Source organism: Pinus tabuliformis, chromosome 9 (assembly GCF_031772625.1).
Source record: "Pinus tabuliformis cultivar Carrire ecotype Pingquan chromosome 9, CPIR1, whole genome shotgun sequence".
In the NCBI taxonomy this organism is placed as follows: domain Eukaryota; kingdom Viridiplantae; phylum Streptophyta; class Pinopsida; order Pinales; family Pinaceae; genus Pinus; species Pinus tabuliformis.
The window spans coordinates 1,356,797,165-1,356,820,427 of NC_142307.1; the positions used below are offsets into that span (position 1 = coordinate 1,356,797,165).

The 23,263-nt window shown below is 39.3% G+C and overlaps 2 pseudogenes; one reads left to right on the plus strand and one right to left on the minus strand.

The window, feature by feature from the left end:
* The first annotated feature begins 3,999 nt into the window (after positions 1–3,999).
* On the plus strand, positions 4,000–4,506 carry LOC149153540 (cytochrome P450 78A4 pseudogene; annotated as a pseudogene).
* An 875-nt stretch (positions 4,507–5,381) lies between these two features.
* Positions 5,382–22,524, minus strand: LOC149153541 (DExH-box ATP-dependent RNA helicase DExH3-like; annotated as a pseudogene).
* Between the last annotated feature and the right edge of the window lie 739 nt (positions 22,525–23,263).

The following is a 23,263-nucleotide window of genomic DNA, read 5'->3' on the forward strand; positions in this document are numbered from 1 at the left end:
GAACTAATTCAACTGTTTCCTATATATATTAATATGTACATCATGTACATAATTATTTGAGATCAATTAATATACATTTGATTTGGTTTCCAGTTTCGTGTGTTTTACAGTGGTATCAGAGTGGGTAGTTCATCCCTTGGTTAATTAAATTGTGCCACTAGTTTTGTGGCATTCTTAAGGGATGTCTGAGCGTTATGGAATTCTTGAGTGCTGTATGAGCATTAACCACATGTTGTACTTGTATGAAGAAGGGATGTGGATTGTGAGGCGACATGGCTAGATTGGGTCGGTGAATGAATAAAAAATCAGTGAAAGAATCTATCGACATGAATTTTGGTGAAATGGCCACTGTGTTGCAAGGTCTACGTTTTCCACCTTTGAATGCTAGATAATGCCACTATCACTGCTCCTAGAGAAAACAAAGCCAAGCCTGTCTCGACATTCTTCTCTGTCATAAATCTAACAGATATATTAAGTGAGTCCTGTCCAAGAAGGTAGAATTCTGAATTTGGAATGAGGAAGACATGGAGGCGCGGAAATGAAGCAGTCCATGGTACAACAACAACCTTCAAACAAAGGTAGATAGATTTATCCACGCATCCTCACAATCGTTTCCTTCTACCAACATGTGCACATCTTCAGGTACATTTTCAAGGGAACCAATCCGTTCTATCTCTTTGGACATAAAATCAAACCTCTCTTTTGCCTCTGGAAGATCAAGCTTGTTTAAAACCATCATGTGGGGCCTTTCAAGGTAGTTTGGGTTGTACATACATAAATAACTGTTAATATACCACACTCTATTCAATTCCTGTTGTTCCTTCAAGAAGGAACAAATCCGGGCCACACAATATTTGTAGAGATTGAATCTTCTTGTTGGCATTGAGCACGACAAAGCAAGAATCTCCAAGACAAACCTTTTTCCATCAAATTCAGCAATTGCTGCACTCTGTCTTTTGCCCATTAATTTATTTTCTCACCTTTTCTGACTTTTTCTATCATTCCTCAAAGCATTCTTTGAATCATCAGCACTTAAGAATTCCCCAAAGGGCATGTGGCTCTCCCATCGGAATGAGTCAATTGTTTGAATTGATCATCGTGCTATTCACGCTATTCCTAGTTGGGTATCTCACATATTTTTTGGTTTATTAGGGGAAGACCAATTCTTTAACAGTCCACGGAATACAATTATTTGTTGAAGGCCATTAGTGTTGGGTTGATTTCCAACATTATACTCTACAAGTGGATTGCATTCCATCATTCACTGTAGGAATATAGCATTCGACCATTCACTGTCAGAATATAATAAAGAGCACAAATACAAGTACACTTTTTAAAAAATTTGTCCATGAGTGGGAACCAGGAAGAAAGTCAACCCCTCTTGGAGAGTACGGTAAAAAAAAAAAAGACTATGCTAGTTCATTTGTTTACGTCATGCAGTGATTGAGAACAACAACTGTCATCTCTCATAACGATTTTTATGCGTCGTTGCTCAGAACGTGGTAAAAGTCGATTTTTGAAGTCATATTTTGTTCAACACGCTTGAGGAGGTTTCAATTTGTTTGTAAATTCTTTGTTGAAGAAATGAATCTGGTAAGAATATAAGATAACTTCAACGTCAATACCCACTTGAAGTTGAATAACCACAACAGAAAAGGAAGCTTGTAATTTCAAAATTACTATTTTCTTCTTGAAGACCCTGTTGGGTTGCACACATCCGTTTTTGATTGAGCATTAAAGTTTAATTTGGTTAACATATGATTATGAAAACAAGAAAAGAAAAGAAAAGTAAAGGGCATTGTGGTTAGTGAAGTTTATATAGTAATTTGGTTTATTGAAGGTCTCAAGTTCAAAACTTTGTAGAGACAATTTTGAAAGATATTTTGATGAAAGTTGTCACAAGAAGGTGACATTCTATTTGTAGAAATGTGATAAATTTTTTTGTTGTTGAAATTTGTTGTAAACGGGTGCATTTTCGGTTGAACCTGACACCCAGTTAAATCATCGTAAATTTGTTTATATTGGGTGCATTTTCGGTGGTAGCTGACACCTCTTTTTCAAAGTTGATTGCTCAAGAAAATGGCCAAAGTCGATGATTTGTTGCAGTTATTACATAGTTTAATGTCATCCAGTGTTCATAATAGTGTCCAAGTCAGCAAGGACAAACTCTTTGACATTCAAATATATTTGCAAAATGCGAAAAGAAAAATTGAATTTTTGGAGCTAGAGTCCTAGTTTCAGCGAGAAGAACTGCAAAAGAAGAATTCTGAACCTGTTCTTGTTCATAATAACAGTTTGTTTGAGCCTGATCATCAGTCAGAAAATGATCAGAGTAATGCAGTGGTTTCAAAAAAAATTTAGATGCAACTGAAAGTTCTTATGAGAAACGTGTTATTCCCAAAACTGTCATAAGACCATGGGAAGAGATTAGACACAATAAACAAAAAATTAGTTTGGGTTACAACGAGGATATTTTGGATATATCTTTTCACATTCCAGATGTTTCCAAACCAATACAATTATGAAGTGTTGGATTTCTAGACGGTGTTGCTCTAGAACAAGTTGATAGATGCCAATAGTGTAACAGAGTTGGATATGTGAAGGATAAATGTTTTGATCTTCACCGGTGTGAGAATTGTGGAAAGTGAAATCATTATACAAATAGATGTTCCAAAAATAAGACTACTGCAAGAGAGAAGGTAAATTTCAGATGGATTTCTTCTTAGGATTGGACGAAAACAACCAAGAAGATTTACAGGTCATACCGAAGAATATGTTCTAGAGTGATGACCAGGCTTGCAATGATGAAGAGTACTTCTCACACTGTATCTGACAAAGGGGGAACTGTTGATGGTCTGCTACAGGTTCGAGTTCGAGATGTCAAGTGAGCCTCAGTTAGATTTGAGTTGATTCAGCACTTCCACGTTCGGAATTGTTCGAGGAACTGTTGTGATAGTTCCAGAGTTTGTGGTCACCTTAAAACCACATTTTTTGTTGTTCTGAGAACCGCTATGAAGGTTTTAGAGTTGGTGTTGGTTGAGACTTTGAGTTCTCCCATCTTGGTTTGTGGTCATCCATAAAAACCATTTTTGGGAGACATTCAACTCTTGGATGATATGCATTTTTGCATTTTGAGCTCTCATTCTTGGACTTTGGTATATCCCTTCAGATTAAGGGGGTATTGTTAGATAGCTAATCCTCAAGATTAACCTTGGGTCAGTTTGGGTATTTATTGGAGTCCAAGAACTCCCGGGCACTAATTCAACTGTTTCATGTATGTATTAATATGCACATCATGTACATAATTCTTTAAGATCAATTAATATACATTTGATTTGGTTTCCAGTTTTGCATGTTTTACAAATGGTGATGCTGGCTGGATGGATCGTTCCTTTGATGAGGGTCTTGGTCTTTCTCACCACAAGCTTGACTGTCTAGCTTGTTTTCACGGTGCCAAGAAGCTCATTGCTGCATATGAAGTTGGATGCCAAGCTGATGTTGTTGAAATGCTTGTCAAAATCCAAAATGAGTATCAATATGGGGTTGTTAGGCTTAGAGGGCATCTTCAAGGAACTGCTCTGAACAATATCATGGAAAGTGTTTTTGGAAGGAGGTTTGATATGAGTTCTGAAAGTGAAGAAGTTAAGAACCTGCAAGCAATTGTGGATGAGGGGTTTCAATTGCTGGGAGCTTTTAACTGAGTTGATCAGCTCCCATGGCTGTGAATTTTTGAACCTCTTCGTAACCATGTTCGTTGTGCCAAGCTCGTGCTACGGGTGAAAAGTTTTGTTAAAAATATTATCCAAGAGCATAGGAAGATCCCGGATGAAAAGTTTTGTTAAAAATATTATCCAAGATCATAGGCAGAGCCCGCGTAAGGAGAGCAACACAAATTCTGATTTTGTTGATGTTTTGCTTTCGCTGCAAGGAGAAGATAAACTTGATGAGGAGGGCGTGATTGTAGTACTATAGGAGATGATTTTTCATGGTACCGACACAATGAATTTTCTCACAGAGTGGACCATGGCAGAGATGGTTCTGAATCTTGAAGCTCAGAAGAAAGCCCAGGCAGAGCTGGACCAAGTAGTCGGGCATGAGCAAAGTGTTAGGGATGAGGATATTCCTAAGCTGCCGTATTTCCAAGCAGTGGTGAAAGAGACTTTACGAATGCATCTGCCTGGTCCCCTTTTGTCCTGGGCCCATCTGTCAACTGAGGATGTGGAAATGACAAGTGGATTATGTGTTCCAGCTAGTATGATCGCCATGGTGAATATGTGGTCTACTCACAATCTTCAGATTTGGGAATTGCCAAATGAGTTTCACTCTGAGAGGTTCGTCGAGGGGGAGGATGGGAGAAACGTGGATGTAAGGGGGAATGATCTGAGGTTGGCGCCTTTTGGTGTAGGTCGTGGAGTCTGCCCCAGAAAGGCTCTCCTGAGCTTATGTGGATTGATGAATTTCGAAATACTTGGGAATCAGACAGACATGGGGTGGTCAAATAATTGACCTCGTCCATCTCTGTCTGATTCCCAAATATTCGGGGAATCAACAATCGACATAAGGATCCTTGAAAGGCTCTGGGTCTCGCCACTATGAATCTTTGGGTGGCCAATTCGCTGCATCATTTTCAATGGATTCCAGTTTGGTTGTTCGATTATTTGCTTGTAGACGAAGTTAGCAAAAGCAAATATAAACAAGAAAATAGATATAATCAAACACACAATTAAGAAATTCAACAAGATATTGCCAACACTTTCAGTCACTCAAGCTATCAAAAATGAATAGAAATCTGTGAATGAACAAGAATGGATGGAAATCATCAAATGAACTTCATTATAACAATCACAAAAATTAAAACCATTCTTTTATGTGATAATATAAGTCTATAAATAAGCTTATTGTCATATTTTCAGGTTCTTATTACAGGAAAATAATGTATATTATTCTACAATCTTGACTCTTGGTGGTTTTGATGATATTTGCCATGGGGTTTATTTTGGGAGCTTCCGATCTTTTTGGGTCTATAATATACTTTCTCTGATATTGATCTGTTTTGGTTGGAAAATGGGATTATAATGTGATTATTATGAAGTATGATTAGTGATGTGATATGTGGGTGCCTATACTAAGCAAATATGCAATGTTTTTGAACTACTGGACGAAATATCATATTGGGGGTTATCAATATCCTGATTGTGGGATGTAATAGAGAGAGTTGGATGTGCTATAATCATTTTTTTGACAAATGGCATTCTGACATTTTTTTTTTCTTGTGGAAAGAAATATAATAATACAAATAATTTAGCAAAGAAAGGCAAAGAAGATCATGAGAGTTGCATTAAATGAAAAAGGATATTAATACACTACCTAGACATTGAAGGTTAAACCTGCCAGGAACACTGCAGACTGTGAATCCTCCAACGTCGCCGCTGAAGGATCTTTTCTAATATTGTTCCATCAAGTGAATGATCTTTTCTTTGTTCTAAAAGAGAATCTTCGTTTAACTTAACACTCATGCCGTCTGTTGCACCAGAGGAACCATCATCCAGAAAACCACCTTCATTCATTTGAATTCGATCAAGGTATTCTTGAAGAAGACTCTCCACTCGCCTTTGCAGTGCAAGAGGGATGTTAACCTGAATGTCGTGATAGATTATCTCATAATATAAGCTGAAAGTGGATTACAAATGCTTAGCTGAAGAAACAAAAGGAATTTTTTTTCCCTACGATTATAAGAAAGTCTAATCCTATCTCTCGTTGTGAGCACTTGTCATCTAAATCAGGCTTGTAGTTGGGCAAAGGAACCTTGCTTACTACCATCACTTTTCGATTTTCTCACTTGAAATCAGCATCAGATTCATCTCAGAGTTAACAGAACTTTAAAAAATTTCCATAAGCATCGTAAGTGCGATAATATTTAAAGCTGAAAACAGAATTAGAAATGACAAATGGAAGCACCCAATTTTCTTTCTTTCATACTACCTGAAAAGGCCCATTCTTCTTGCAAGGGCTGCAATTTGCTCATAGTCACGCCGATTATTTTTGTCCTTTGAAACAATTTCCTTCTCTTTATTGTTACGAATTGAAATCAGCATCAAATTCACCTCAGAGTTAAAGAATTTGAAAATATTTCCATCAGCATCGTAAGTGCGATAATATTTAGAGCTGAGAGCAGAATTAGAAATGACAAATGGAAGCACCCAATTTTCTTTCTTTCATACTACCTGAAAAGGCCCAGTCTTCTTGCAAGGGCTGCAATTTGCTCATAGGCACGCCGATTATTTTTTTCCTTTGAAACAAATTCCTTCTCTTCATTGTTACGAATTGAAATCAGCATCAAATTCACCTCAGAGTTAAAGAAATTGAAAATATTTCCATCAGCATCGTAAGTGCGAAAATATTTAAACCTGAGAGTAGAATTAGTCTTTAGAAGAAGCACCCAATTTTCTTTATTTCATACCTTGAAAAGGCCCATTCTTCTTGCAAGGGCTACAATTTGCTCATAGTCACGCCGATTATTTTTGTCCTTTGAAACAATCTCCTTCTCTTCATTGTTACGAATTGAAATCAGCATCAAATTCACCTCAGAGTTAAAGAACTTGAAAATATTTCCATCAGCATCATAAGTGCGATAATATTTAAAGCTGAGAGCAAAATTAGAAATGACAAATGGAAGCACCCAATTTTCTTTCTTTCATACTACCTGAAAAGGCCCATTCTTCTTGCAAGGACTGCAATTTGCTCATAGTCACGCTGATTATTTTTGTCCTTTGAAACAATTTCCTTCTCTTCATTATTACGAAGAAGCAAGCTAAGCCTCCATTTCCATTCATCAATATTGCCGACAGAAGAGCAAGCCTGCAATTTAAGAACGAAAGAACATCCAAAATTGAACAATCAAACCCAAATATTCCTAAAGTTACGCCTAAGACATTTAACATACAACCTTTGTTTCTTTGTCGTTGTTGAGTGAAATGGACAAAACAAAGATTCAGCCACAAAACACAACTAAACCACAGTCAAACTATAGTAGTATGCAACAAAAGAAAATACTGTAATAACTATGCATGGGGAGATTCTACAGTCAACCAAGCATCAAAACCAAAATGAACAGTTCAATACTTTGTAGGACTTCAAACCAAACTCTTCAGTTTCAGCTTCAACAATTAAAATCCTTTGTTCTTCAATAGCTTAATCCAAACATGTCCCACCTAAAGTCTCTCTTTTGTTCCAAAAGATTTATAAAATGTCCAGCTACAAGTTTATGTATCAAAGCTTACACGACAAGAAAAATAGAGAGCAAATAATCTAAGGCGTGATGGTAGTAAACAAATTGGGAACAACTTAACATCTATATCATTTGGAACCACTACGACAACATCAATTCAATACAAACAAACATTTTGTTTAGTGCAACATTAACTCAAAAATATATCCAATCAATACATGTTTGAAATGCAAAGACACTGTACATTCATAGAAAAAGGATGGAAGAGAATGGGAAGAAAATACAATAACGAAGGGAATTTTGACTAAAACAAATAAGAAGGCAATATAATGACACAATTTGTTACGAAATTATAAGAGTAAGCAAGTAAATAGTAAAAAAAATAAGCCATATAAAAGTTCGTTGGAAGTAGTCATACATCTTGATGAAATAAGTGGCATAAAACATGTTCAACACTGACCAAAAGGAAATTATGCAAGGTCCAATTTAATGATCATGGGATACATAGGGTTTTGCCCCGAAGAGGAGTTATCAAGCTTCAAACCAAGTTAGTGCTTGTGAAGAATAAAAGTTGCTAGGGGCTTCAAGATGTCGAGGTCCAAGGGAGATTCAATGACCCTCTTGTATGAGTGATTGTACCATATGACCTGGTGGGAATGGGAAATCATTGGTCATTATTAGAGGATCACAAGAGGTGGAGTATATGTGTTCCAAGAAGGATATGTCTAGAAGCAACGCGGGCATTGGTGTAGGGGAAGGGGCAAATCTCATCTTGGGATTGGCGACACTGAGATGCGACATCAAATTCCCATGCTCATCATTGTATAATGTCTACATGTCGTTGTCATTGTCATTTCTCTCTCTGATGGATAAATTGGATATGCAAGAAGTGGAAAGTGATGATTCTTTGTGGTGGGGAGTGATTGGAAGGAGTGGGAGAGTGACCAGATCATCTCTATCTGTTTGAGGGGTTATGAGCAAATGAGAATGCAACACAACACTGGCTTCCGATTGCAAAACACCACGATCTTGTGATAGATCCTTTCAATTGCAGAACAATGCTGGGAATTTTCATCTGCATCTTGCACATCAAGGGCAGGAGGGTTTAGGGTTCGATACTGGACATCACTTCAACTTGATTGACACTTCAATTTCCCCCCCTATATTTTTGTTATTGGATTCTTGATCCTTCAGCGTTCCTTTGCACCTCTCAGTGCAATTGCTAGTTTAATTTATTGTTTAAACTACTATGACTCATAAACAACTTGAACATTATTGGGACCTTATTTCTCATGAAATTGAAATTCAATAACGAAGAGAACCTTTCTGTAATATTCTAACTAGAAAATTTACAGTGAATACCAAAACATGCAATAGCTACAACACAACTATAACATGTAAAATTTGAGCACAACACATGCAGTAACAAATTATAACTCCATAGGGAACAAATAACGAATCTGAGCCATTTTATTTATAATCATGGGAATCCGAATACAACTGGGGATGGAAAGTGTTCACCTAGGCTTGCTACAGTGAGGAAGCAAATACCCAAGTGAAAATAATTGAACTACTCCGCACAAAATGGATTCTCTAAGTTGTGCGTTCAACCCAGAAATTTCTGCAACTTCTATTGTAGGTGAAATAAAGTTTGGGAATCCAAAACTCCTCCAAAAATTCTGCAAAATTAGGAGCAAGATCCCTAATTCTAGGCCAAAAACACCTAGAATTTTTTTAGGCTAATTCCGACCTCCCGAAGTTACGCAATTTTAGTGCTACACCCTCTTTCACTAGTTTTGCGTCCCCCTTAAATCACTGCTGCTAATTTAGCCTTGGATCCTTCCTCAATGGTTGTAAGAAATCCCTGCAAATTCTCCCTGAAGATAAGAGGGAAATCTTGCCTCAACTCCAACACAAACCCAACTAGAATACTCCCCACGAAATTTTCCCAACAAATCCCCTACGTAGGCCATAGAGATGATGAATTTGACTCTCACTAGAGCAACAATCTACAACCCTGTAAATCTCCACAAAATCTGGTCCACCTTCAAGGGATTTTCTCCTAAATTATTTAGTTGGAATTCTCCTTGAAGACCCCTCAACTTAATGGAACGGGTTCTGCCACTACATCCTCCTGGAAGCTCAAACTAGTTGAAGCAATAATTGAAAGACCCACGAACTCTAGAAATATCCTCTCCACTAAGGTCTGGAATTATCTCCTAGGGTGGCACTCTAAGTCCATCAAAAGATATTTGAGAATTTCTCCTTGGAAACTTCCTGTGCTCAAGGCACCAGTTGACTTGGCTAAACAACTCAAGCAAACTCTCAAGTTGGATGCACAAATAAAGAACCTAGAAAATGAGTTTGCTCTTGCCTTTTATAGCTTCTCCTCTTCTTTTCTTTTGGTCCCCACTAGTTCAAACCCCCTTGTGCATTTTTCCTCCTTGTGGGTCGAATTCCTCCCATGGGTTCGAATTCCCCTTTAGGTGTGGCCCCCACAATCCACCAACTTTTAATTTTACCCAAATCTCCTAAGTTGGCTTCCCTTTCCCTTAGAAAAATTAATTCCAAGTCTTCTAACCCATTCTCCTAAGTCCAATCACCAAAAATATTTATTAGAAAACAAAACTGCAAAATTGGGAATTCACCTTAGTCAATTTTATTTGTTGGATGACAGTCCTCCCCTCCCAAATGTTGCTTACCCTTAAGAAACTTAAGTGTCAGATGTTGTAAAATTTGTTCTCCTTCCCATGTGGTATCCTCCTCTGGTAAGTCCTTCCATCTCATAAGGTAATCCTTGATAGTTATGCCCCTGAGTTTCCTTTCCTCTCCCACAAGATGGACCTTGGTGTCAAAACCAAGTGCCCCTCATCATCTAGAGGTGGCAGCTTCGTAGTGGCTATCACCTACTAGCACAAATCCTTCTTCAGGTAAGAAAACTGGAAGATGTCATGCACCTTGCTTTCGAGTGGAAGCTCCAGCTCATACGCTACCTCTCCTACCCTCTTGGTCACCCTATATGGCCCATAGAAATGGGGCTTTGTCTTTCATCTCCCTTCTATTTTAGCGTGGACTGCTTATATGGATGTAGTCTTAGGAATACCAGGTCCCCTACCTCAAACAACTTCTCTCCTCTACCATTGTCTGCACATAATTTTTGCTAGTTTTGGGCATTCTACAAATTATCCTTAAGAGATCTAAGAATATCTTGGCTCTCCTGTATCCAATGCTTTGCCCTTGGGGACCAACTGTCTCCAAAGATCACATCTGCAAAGGTTAGAGCATCATAACCATAAATAGCATGAAAGGGTTTCATACCTATGGACATATGGTATGTGGTGTTGTATAAGTACTCTCCAAGGTACAACCACTTTACCCACGTTCTCTGCTGCCCGGTCACATAGTTGCGCAGGTATTCCTCCAACCATTTGTTCACGATACCCATCTATCCATATGTTTGAGGATGGTAACTTGTAATGGGTGTGAGATCGATTCGCACAAGATGGAACAACTTCTACCAGAAACCACCCATGAATTTCTTGTCCCTGTCACTAACAATAGTCTTAGGCATCCCATCCAACTTGAACACCTCCCTGAGAAATAACTCGACCACTTGAGAATCTGATTACTTGGCTAGAATGAAAAATAAATAAGTGAACTTCATCAACCTGTCCAACACCACAAAAATGAAGTCTCGCCCTTGAACTTCTGGAAGTCCTGTGATAAAATCCATTAATATACTCTCCCATTTCCGCTAAGGAATAGGAAGAGGATACAAAAGTTCGAATGAGTGTGTTCCCCTTTGTTCCTATGGCAAGCATCACACTCCCATACATGCCTCAAGATGTCCTCCTTGAGCCCTTGCCAAGTGAAGTGATCTTTAATAGTCCTGCACGTCTTGAGGAACCCTTGGTGCCCTGCCAAGGGTGAACCATGAGCAATTTGCAAGATCTTCTCCCTCAACTATGAGCCTAGCACTAAATAGATCACGTCCTTGTAGTAGATGACCTCATCCATCACCCTGTATTTGTCATCTCCATGAATACCATCCAAGGTCTTGCATGCATATTGATTATTGGAGTACTCCATCAACAACTGTGACCTCTAATCCTGCTTGATGTCCAGCAGAGGGAGTGTCGCGGGCCTCTGTGAAAGTGCATCAACCGCTACATTTTATTTTCCCTTGACATAATCAATATTGAAGTCATATGCCTAGATCTTACTAACCCATTTCTTCTACCTCTCCTACAAATTTTGCTATTCTTGAAAGAATTGAAGACATTTGTGGCCATTCTTCACCTTGAACCTGCCCAATAGGTACTTCCTAAACTTGGCCAATGCATGCATCATGGCCAACATATCCTTATCATAAATAGAGTACAAACGCTCGTGGGGTAACATTTTCCTGCTCTCTAATGCTATAGGTGATCAGGTGCTCATGTCCTAACTGTCATAAAATGCTCAAAAATGGAAGTGCTCAGAACTGGTTCAAAATTGAACGACTGGAAAGTGCTCATCCTCCTGATTCCGGCGCCATGAACGGTTCGAAAAACGGTCGTCATATGAGAAAGTTATGCCAAAAACAAAATCGTCCAATAACCCTTAATTTTTGAATTTTTCAAAAAAAAATTAAAAAAGAATATTCTGTAGAATATTCCTTGGAATATTTCAGGGAATATTCCTTTTGGGCAGCCAATCACAGGTTGCCACGTGGCAGGCTCAGAGGTCGCCACGTGGCCCAAGGTGACATCATCATAACGGCGCATATGTTTAAAATTTTGGTCAGATTGTGAATCGAACCCACGACCACTCCAACAACATTACAACGCTCTACCATTGCACCAATGCAGTCGGACTTGATTTGGTGGCAGAGTTAGCCATATTAAAAGGTTGTATTACGTTGGGCATGGCATAAAGGGGGCTAGCCCCCATCACATATGTCCGCAGCCCGGAACCGAGGGCTTTAACCCAAACCGCCGCCATGATTCCAACAGTCTTCCATTTAATGTGTGGGACGTGTTCACATGGTATAATAAAGCGGAGTTAAGATAACTGCTCGCCAACCGAAGATTATGGCACGAACTCCAATGCAAACCGCCGATTCCGAAGATCCCGTTCACATGCGCGGGTAACATGACAATTAGGTGGAAGTTAAGATGGCGGATTTTTTGGCAGAGCGCCAAATTTGGGCGGTCCCGCCATAATTGGCGGAGCTAACTGGCCCCAACTACAGTTAGCTGGAGTTTTTTTAGGCCAAACTGGAGGGAATCTTTAATGAGCCATAACTTTGGCTAGGAAAGTCCGTTTTGGACGAATTTTTTTTTGATTTTGGGTATCTTCGACCTTCTGAAGCCATTGGCACAGGTCTTACAGCCATCTGAGGTCATTTTCAGAGGTTTTGGAGCCATGGAAGTTCTAGGAGCCACTAGGGCCCAGTATTGGGAGAACTGTATAGGGTTGCAGGTACTCATTGGAGGTGAACCAGTAGTCAATCCTGAAGGATTCAAGTGTTCTGAATCCGTTTTTACAGTCTATTCCACCTGTAGAGACTTTTATTCAGCTGTATATTCATTTTGAGCATTTAATTAAAACGAGGACAGGCCCATTTGGGAGCCTTGGACCTAGTAGACGTAGCCCAGGAGGGGTGAACTGCTTCATCAACTTCTTTTGCATCTGTGGTTGATTTATTTTGCAGAACAAATTCGTTTTAGTGTGTTAAACAGTAAAAGGAAATAAATCTACTATACTTAAATGGGTCATGAACAGCTGAAAATTTCATTTGTTTCTTTTCTGCAAGACATGGACATCTTTTAAACATGTATATTACTGAATTGAATACCTTGCAAACCATTTACAAGTAGTTTCAAATTTAGATCAAGTTGGTATCGGAGCTATGTTGTTGTTTCTTTGTATCAAAAGCAGTCAAATAAGCTATAGACAGAGCCTGAAACGAGCCAGGAAGCCTTCGAAATGCTCTTGTTATACAATTGCAAAGTAGATAAATGCTCTTTCAGTCAATCTCTGGTGTAGTTGTCTTTTGATTGTTTTTGTGCAAAGATCTTTTAATTGTCTTGCAAGTATTGATGCTTACCACGTTGAAACTTAAAAGAGGTGAAGGACAATTGACTAGAGAACGAGAGAATCCTCAGTCAAGGAAGGCCAGAGAGCCATCACCTCCACCTTCAATTTCACCCTCAAGAGTCTCATCAGAAGCTTCAAGAATGTCTGCACATGAAGGACAAATTCCTACAGACATGGATCCAAAAGAAGAAGAAAGAGTCTTCAGAAAGGCTTTCTTGGACCTCATTGAAATGGTGAGGATATTGTACCAAGAAAGAAATGAGAAATTGGCTGGAGAAGGGTCCAAACATCCACATGAAGGAGAGGGCTCTTCAGGAGGTAAGAAGGATGATGATCATTCCAAGAAAGGACATGGAGGTAATGGTGATCCACTACCCCCATCGTCACCTTCTTCCTCTTCATCTTCGTCTTCTTCTTCTGTGCATAAGCATAGATCCTCTGGAAAAAGTCCTTTTTTGAAGCTTGTTGTAAAATTCGAATTACCTATGTTTAATGGTGAAGTGAATGCAGAAAAGCTTGACAACTGGATTAGGCAGTTGGAAGTTTACTTGAGGATCCAGAATATGCATGATGATGCCACAAAGATTCAGTTGGCTTCTTTGAGAATGGATGGAGCAGCATTGGTCTGGTGGGAGGCCAAGACTAAAGAGGAGATCAAGAAATTTGGTAAGGTTACCTTAACATGGCCTGAATTTCTGTTAGCCATTAAAAAACAGTTTTATCCTCTTGCTCACATGCAGAAAGCCATTATGAACTGGTAAAATTTCAGACAACTTAAGGGTCAGAGTGTCCAAGACTACACCCAAGAATTCAGGAGAAGAGCTCTCTCGTTAGGGGTAGATTTACAGACCCAGGAAACCTTGCTGAAATACATTGGTGGCTTGCATAGCTACCTTAGACACACCATCTTGATGTTTAACCCTACTAGCCTGGATGAGGTTTGTGTCCAAGCTACCCATTTAGAGGCAAGGGGAAAAAACACATTTGAAGAGGGTAGAAACAAGCCCCCCAAGGGGAAAAACAAAGAAAAAGCCTCCAAGGGAAAGGGCAAAAAGAATGCATATGTCAAACAAGAGAGTGAGAAAGTGATCTGTAAACACTGTTCTAAACCAGGCCATGAGGAGAAAAACTGTTACATCTTGAAAAAAGACCTCAATTTAACAAATCCAAAGGGAAACAAAAAACTGCTGCTACTACATCTACACCACAGGATTTAGGGGATGATTCAGGTGATGAAACCAAAATTGCAGCCATGGGTTTGAAAAACTTGAAGGGAAAAGAAATTGAAACTCAAGCCAGCACTAGTACCTCAAACTGCCATGTACAAGCTCCTAATGAGGAAGAAAGAATTGAACTGTTTCATGTGAGGGTGATTTCAAAACATACTAAAATTGACACACTTTTTGATAGTGGGTCACAAGCAAACCTTATATCAGAGGACTTGGTCAAGCAGCTTAAACTTGAGACCGTTCCACATCCAAAGCCATATCCACTTGGATGGATTTGCAAGGATGCAAATTTACAAGTTTCAAGAAAGTGCACATTGCGCTTTGCAATTACTGCACATTTTATTGACACAGTTGAACTTGATGTGGTACCTTTTGATATAGCAGGAATTGTTTTGGGAAGTCCTTACTTGTTTGACAGGAAAGCTATCTTTCATCGCCATGAAAACAAATATCATCTTTTCAAAGATGGCAAGGAGTTCATTGTTAGAGCTCATTGCAAGAAGACAAATATAGCGATGGTGAATGCAGGACAGGTAAAAAGGTTGGTCAATTCAAGTAAGAACTTTGTTCTTCTTATGATTAAGCCCAAGGTTGATGTGAATCATGAGTCATTTGAAAATTGTGATCCAAAACTTAAGTCAGAACTATATGATGTAGTTGATACATATCATGAGATGTTTCAGGAGCCAACAGGTTTGCCTCCTAAGAGGGAGATTCAACATGAAATCCATTTGCATCCAGATTGCCCTCTTCCAAACATAGGCATGTACTGCATGTCTATTATGGAGAATGCTGAAATAAAGAAGCAAATCAAGGACTTGTTGGACAAGGGTTTCATAAGGCCAAGTACTTCGCCATGTGGGTCACCGATTGTATTGATTCCAAAGAAAGATGGCACTTGGCATATGTGTGTTGATTTCAGGGCCTTGAACAAGATAACGGTAAAGAATCGTTACCCACTCCCAAGGATAGATGATTTGCTAGACCAGCTGAAAAATGCTCGATATTTCACTAAGTTAGACTTGCGCAGTGGATATCATCAAGTAAGAATTGAAGAAAGTGACATTTGGAAGACAACCTTTAAAACCAAACAAGGACTCTTTGAGTGGCTTGTGATGCTGTTTGGTTTGTGCAATGCACCTGCAACTTTCATGCGGGTAATGGATGATGTCTTGCGTCCTTTTCTTGATGATTTCGTTATTGTCTACTTAGATGACATCTTAATTTTCAACAAGTCTAGAGAAGATCATGTCATGCATGTTAGGAAAGTACTTGATGTTTTGAAGAAGAATCAGTTATTTCTTTTATATTTTAAAATGTCAAAGTGTGAATTTGGAAAGACTTCTTTGGTTTATTTGGGACACATAGTAGGAGGAGGTGCTTTAAGAATAGATCCTGCTAAAATAGAGGCTATTGTGAATTGGCCTACTCCCAAATCCATAACAGAGGTAAGAAGTTTTTTGGGTGAAGCTCAATATTGGAGGAAGTTCATCTCTAACTTCTCTTCTATAACAACTCCTATGCATGCAATGACAAGTGTGAAGCATGCTTTCCAATGGGGAGGCAAGCAGCAAAAAGCTTTCGAATCTTTGAAAAAGAAGATTAGTTCAGCTCCGGTCCTTGCATGGCCAGAGCAGAATTAGGGTTTGGAATCATAGTTCAGCTCGAGTTCCCCTGCGTCGACTGTTGCTTTTGATCCATCTGTCTCCCTATCTTTCTTTGATCCGATCGCTCAGCCAAGGCATGGAGTCGAACCAACCGCCTCAAGGCCCCACTTCGAATGCACGGGTGGACGTCAATCGCTTGAGACACATGACAAGTCACGTCGGACATATGTGCAGAACCTCACCAATCCATTTCCCTAGTACGAGCAGCTTGTAACAAATCCAATCGCTCATGCTGATTCATCGATGGCATAGGCGGCTGGTTCATCCATAGCGATGGAAGTGCATTCAGTGGTCGTAACTAAAGTGATAGCAAAAAAGGCTCGGGTTTGGGCTGATTGCACGTATGTAGAGAGAAGGGTGGCGGATCAATCACGCAGGGAGTAGGAGCATATCGAGATTGATATCGAGACAAAGACCCATGATAATCCCTAGAGGCATATCGAAAGACTTGTTCTAGGAGAAAGCAAGTGATCATCCTGATCCTTACTTAAAAGCGAATTAGTTCTAATGGAGTGCTGTTTCGCCGAGAAAGCGCTTCTGCCAAAGTTCCTAGAACTCAAACGCTTCGCCGAGCCGAAACTTGCTCGAAATGACATATATAAAATAGAGCAAGAGCCAATGAATTTCTCACAGAATCATGAGGCCCAGAGAATGGGGGAGGAAGGGGGGTTAGGGGGGGATGGTAGGGGCGAGCCTAACATGGGGAAAAGTGATGCTGGTATGCTAGGTGTGCAGGTGCGGGTGTGACTGCATGATACTGATACAAAGGTTGTTAGCTGCTCTCTCAATGTTGTAGCCTTCGCTCTGAGCAATGTCATCTCTACCAGAGATCAAGTTAGTCTGGTCTCCTTCACTACTAATATTATGCCTAATATAGCCAAGTCTGTCCCATAGTACCTCAGCATATCCTGTGGCTCCATATCGACTACTTGTAGCCTGCCCGGATTTGAGACAGCCATTTGAGATACAAACTGATACTAGTGATTATGCCATGGGTGCAGTTCTTCTACAACATGGTAAGCCTATTGCTTTTCATTCTGAAACTTTTAATGGTGTTGTTGTAAATTATCCTACGTATGATAAGGAGTTGTATGCATTGGTATAAAGCGTCAAAAAGTGGAAACACTATTTGATGGGCAAAGAAACTGTTATACATACCGACCATCAGCCCTTACAGTACTTGCAATCACAAAGCAAGTTACAATAGTCACGACACTTCAGATGGATGGGCTTCTTGCAACAGTTCCATTTGGTAATAAGGTACAAGAAAGGTACTCTGAATAAAGTTGCTGATATGCTTTCAAGGCCTATTATTGGTGCTGTTACTTTACTTAAGAATGATTCCATTGTACATGATAGTTACATAGAACAATATGCATCTGATGATGACTTTAAAGATGTGTATGCTAACTTGAGTAAAGGGAATCATGTAGAGGAAAATGACTATCACATGCATAACAATTTGCTGTTTCATTTGGGCAAGTTGTGTATACCACAGGGGGAGAGAATAAATGTCATAAGAGAAGCTCATTCTTCTCTTATTGCGGGCCATTTTGGCGTAAGCAAAACAGTTGCACATCTACAGAGGTATTGCTATTGGCCTTGCATGGTAGATTCTGTTTCAAGATTCATAAGAGGTTGTTCATTATGTGCTACAAGCAAGCCTAGTAATAGGAAGCTTGGCTTGTATACTCCTTTGCCGGTACCTTCTAGACCATGGGAGAGCATCTCTATGGATTTTGTAGGAGGTTTGCCAAAATCTAGAAAGCAGCATGATTATTTATATGTAGTAGTTGATCGTTTCAGCAAAATGTGTATACTTATGCCTTGTAAGAAAACTATAGCTGCTGAACAAACTGCTGAATTATTTTTTCATCATGTATGGATTCACTTTGGTTTGCCTACTTCCATTATTAGTGACAGGGATTCTAGATTTGTGGGGAATTTTTGGTCCAACCTATGGGAGATGATGGACACAAAGTTGAAGAAAAGTACTGCTTTCCATCCGCAAATAGATGGACAAACAAAAGTTGTGAACAGAACCATTGTGCACCTCTTGAGAGGTTATTGCAGCAAGCATTCCAAGCTTTGGGATGAACATTTGCACTACATACAACATGCTTACAATCGTGCGAAGCACTCTTCCACAAACACCTCACCGTTTGAAACTTGTTTTGGTTACTTGCCAAAATCACCTCTTGATTTCATTCTTGAGAAAGATGTCACCATTGAGGGACATAGTGATATTGGCAAAGCTCGTTCATTCATTGAAAGGATTTAGCAAATACATCAGCAAATTCAAGAATAGCTTGAGAAGATTCAAGGCAAGTACAAGGAAAGACACGACAAGCATAGAGTCGATCACAAGTTTCAAGAAGGCGATGAGGTATGGCTGTACATTAGTAAGGAAAGGATGCAAGGAGAAGGTAAAAAGCTGAAACCTATTCGTTATGGTCCATTCAAAATCCTCAAGAAGGTTGGAAATAATGATTTTCAATTAGATTTGCCTTCCTATATGCAAATGTATTCTGTTGTCAATGTGGAGAACTTACGTTTGTATGAACCTCCTTTGATTGTTGATCATGAAAGTGCTGTTCAGCTGCCATCTATAGAAGATTTCTCGCCAGAATTCTTAGATGAGCTGAAAGAAGATACAATCCTTGACAGAAGGACACGCACTTCAAGGAGGGGCAATGTAGATTATGTGTAGGTTGGTTTCAAAGGCAACAAACCGAACAAGGCAAAGTGGATGGAGGTGGACAGAGTGAGGGAGCTGTACCCTCACCTCTTTAACAGGTAGTTGAAGGCTTTTGGGGTCCAAAAGCTTCCCAATGGGGAGGCGTGATCAAGTGATCATGTCCTAAGTGTCATAAAATGCTCAAAAATGGAAGTGCTCAGAACTAGTTCAAAATTGAACGACTGGAAAGTGCTCATCCTCCTGATTCCGGCGCCGTGAACGGTTCGAAAAATGGTCGTCGTATGAGAAAGTTATGCCAAAAACAAAATCACCCAATAACCCTTAATTTTTGAATTTTTCAAAAAAAATTAAAAAAAGAATATTTCGTAGAATATTCCTTGGAATATTCTAGGGAATATTCCTTGGAATATTCCAGGGAATATTCCTTGGAATATTCCAGGGAATATTCCTTGGAATATTCCAGGGAATATTCCTTTTGGGAATCCAATCACAGGTTGCCACGTGGCAGGCCCGGAGGCCGCCACGTGGCCCAAGGTGACGTCACCATAACGGGCGCATATGTTTAAAATTTTGGTCAGATTGTGAATCGAACCCACGACCACTCCAACAACATTACAACACTTTACCATTGCACCAATGCAATTGGACTTGATTTGGTGGCAAAGTTAGCAATATTAAAAGGTTGTATTACGTTGGGCATGGCATAAAGGGGGCCAACCCCCATCACATATGTCCGCAGCCCCGGAACCGAGGGCTTTAACCCCAAACTGCCACCGTGATTCCAACAGTCTTCCGTTTAATGTGTGGGACGTGTTCACATGGTATAATAAAGCGGAGTTAAGATAACTGCCCGCCAACCGAAGATTATGGCACGAACTCCAATGCAAACCGCCGATTCCGAAGATCCCGTTCACATGCGCGGGTAACATGACAGTTAGGTGGCAGTTAAGATGGCGGATTTTTGGCGGAGCACCAAATTTGGGTGGTCCCGCCATAATTGGCGGAGCTAACTGGCCCCAACTACAGTTAGCTGGAGTTTTTTTAGGCCAAACTGGAGGGAATCTTTAATGAGCCATAACTTTGGCTAGGAAAGTCCGTTTTGGACGAATTTTTTATTTTATTTTGGGTATCTTCAACCTTTTGAAGCCATTGGCACAGGTCTTATAGCCATCTGAGGTCATTTTCAGAGGTTTTGGAGCCATGGAAGTTCTAGGAGCCACTAGGGCCAAGTATTGGGAGAACTGTATAGGGCTGCAGGTACTCATTGGAGGTGAACCAGTAGTCAATCCTGAAGGATTCAAGTGTTCTGAATCCATTTTTACAGTCTATTCCACCTATAGAGACTTTTATTCAACTGTACATTCATTTTGAGCATTTAATTAAAACGAGGACAGGCCCATTTGGGAGCCTTGGACCTAGTAGACGTAGCCCAGGAGGGGTGAACTGCTTCATCAACTTCTTTTGCATCTGTGGTTGACTTATTTTGCAGAACAAATTCGTTTTAGTGTGTTAAATAGTAAAAGGAAATAAATCTGCTATACTTAAATGGGTCATGAACAGCTGAAAATTTCATTTGTTTCTTTTCTGCAAGACATGGACATCTTTTAAACATGTATATTACTGAATTGAATACCTTGCAAACCATTTACAAGTAGTTTCAAATTCAGATCAATAGGATGGCCTCCCTGTGTCAATACGGTTCCAACCCCTTAGCTAGAGGCATCACACTCCAATAAAAAAGGTCGTGTGAAATCCAACAAAGCCAAAATGGGGCAGCTGTTGATCACCCTCTTGAGGCACTCAAATGCCTCTTGTGCAACCTATATCCATTCAAATTCCCCTTTATTCATCATATCCGTGAGGGGTGATGCTGGTAGCTATGAGAATCCCTTCACGAACCTCCTGTAATATGTGAAAATTCCCAAGAACCCCCTCACCTCCAATGCATTCTTGGGTGTAGGCCAATCTAGAATGGTCTTGATCTTATCTTGGTGTAACTGGGCTCCATCCTCCCCAATCATGTGCCCTAAATATAACATCTATATAAGTCCAAATTCACATTTGGACGTCTTCGCATACAACTGTTGCTCCTCCAAAATGCTCAACACCTCCTCCAAGTATTGGAGATGCTCCTCCCATGTATGGCTATAAATCAGGATGTCATCAAAGAAGACAAGGATACATTATTTCAACTACTTGCGGGACATGTGGTTCATGCAAGACTGGAATGTAGCTGGCGAATTGGTTATCCCAAAGGGCATCACCAAGAACTTGAAGTGTCCATAGTGGAAACGTAAAGCAGTTTTGGGTATATCCTGCTCCCTCACCCTGATTTAGTGGTTTCTCGAGTGCAAGTCTATCTTAGAGAAGTACTTGGATCCTCTAACCTTGTTCATTGACTCATAAATGTGGGGAATGGGGTACATGTTCTTCAATGTTTTCTTGTTGAGGTCCCTATAATCTATACACATTCAAAAGGTCCCATCCTTCTTCACCAACACCACGAAAGAAACAAAGGGACTAGAACTGGGCCTTGTAACAACCCCGAAAGTTAAAATATGCAACTAATTGGATCAATCATGTGATTAATAATCAACACACAACTATTCCACTAATTAACATAGAATTTCCAAAAACACGAGCAGAGACGACTTACCTGTGGCGATAATATTCCTTACTTGTGATTTCAAAGTTGAACGTTATTTGAATCCCGCTAATCGCAACAAAGTTTTGGGGACGACTCTCCACCCAACCATAGGCTCAGTTGCACATAATCTTTCTACAACTGGACACCCCCAAGCCTTCAATCAACGTACTACTACCATGGAATCATTTGTCTCACAATACTTTTCTCCCAAGAGAATGGATGAAGGAGTGGATGAATATCATCCTTCTCATCGTCCATTAAATAGACCGAAAAATGGAAATGGGTCCACATGCACACATTCCATGTGTCAACATGCAACTTTTATTTCTTTATTTTAAGTTTTACTTAATTTAATATTTCTCTTAATTTAACTTTTTTTTATTTTATTCCTTTTTACTTTTTGTTAACTTTACTTATTCTTACTATTTTTATAGCTTATTTTTATATATATTTCTTTAGGACTCTAGTTTATTATTTACTATTTAATTATTATTATTATCTTTTCTTTATTGTTTATTATTTATTTACTTATATTTTAATATTATATTATATTATTTATTTATTATTATTAGGGGCATTACATACTCCCCTTTTTTAAGGAGATTTGTCAAGTTAAGTTGAATCATTTAACATTTTATTTTATATAGTTATTTATTACTTCAAGTTTACCCCACACACTCTGTTGAACTAGTATAACTAACAGGGATCAAAAGTTTCCACAACACTTAGGAAATCCCAAGGAAACTCTGTCCTCTTTCCCACTTTTGGAACTAGGCATAAGCCTCATCAGTATGTACCATAGCCCAAGGCTCACGCCTGGCTCAGACCTCATCCACCCCAAGGCAAGAACCCAACTCAGTACTCCATGCAGTAGTACTCCAGGCATCTCGAAAGGCTGGCCCACTCCCTCCACACTCACTAAGGTGAATAGCCCCAGGCATCGAATTCCTTACACCCCCATCAAGCTTCGACATCCCAATCCATTATCAGGAACGTGGCCTACAATATCAGAGGCGTGGCCTATAATATCAGGCAATTGGCCTCCTTAAGATGGTCCCATAGCCCATCAAGAGCTATATAAGACAAAGGAACCACTGGAATATGTAGTGTTGATTGAGTTTGTCCCCAACCCATATGGTGTTACATGTTCTCCCTCATAGGTATGGGTTCCCACAAGATCATCAAATAATCTAGCCCTCTTAGCCTATTTGTGGAGTTCTTGTTAGTCACCACACATCAACATGAAATCAATGCATTAGTTGTAATCATAGTATCAAAGAAAATAATCCATATGCCCACTCTTGCATGTCATCCTAATAACATAACATCATTGTTATCACAACATTCTAAATAGTAAAGAACTGGATGCTCTTGCATGTCATAAAATATGCATGCGATTACCACATGCTTTTCACATCATAAAATACCCTCATAAGTTATAACATCAACATATTTGCATCAAAGATATATCATGACATCTTATAATAAATGAACCACATGTCAATATACATCATATCATAACATCATGATCCCTATGCATATCATATCCATCATGAGCATTCAACATCATTCTCATAAAAAATAAATAAATAAGCACCACATATACATCATTAACCTCTCATAAGAATTATATCAATTTACCATCACATCATGAAACATCATTAATATGAGAATAATCTCAATACTTATCAGATATAGAACAATAATACACTA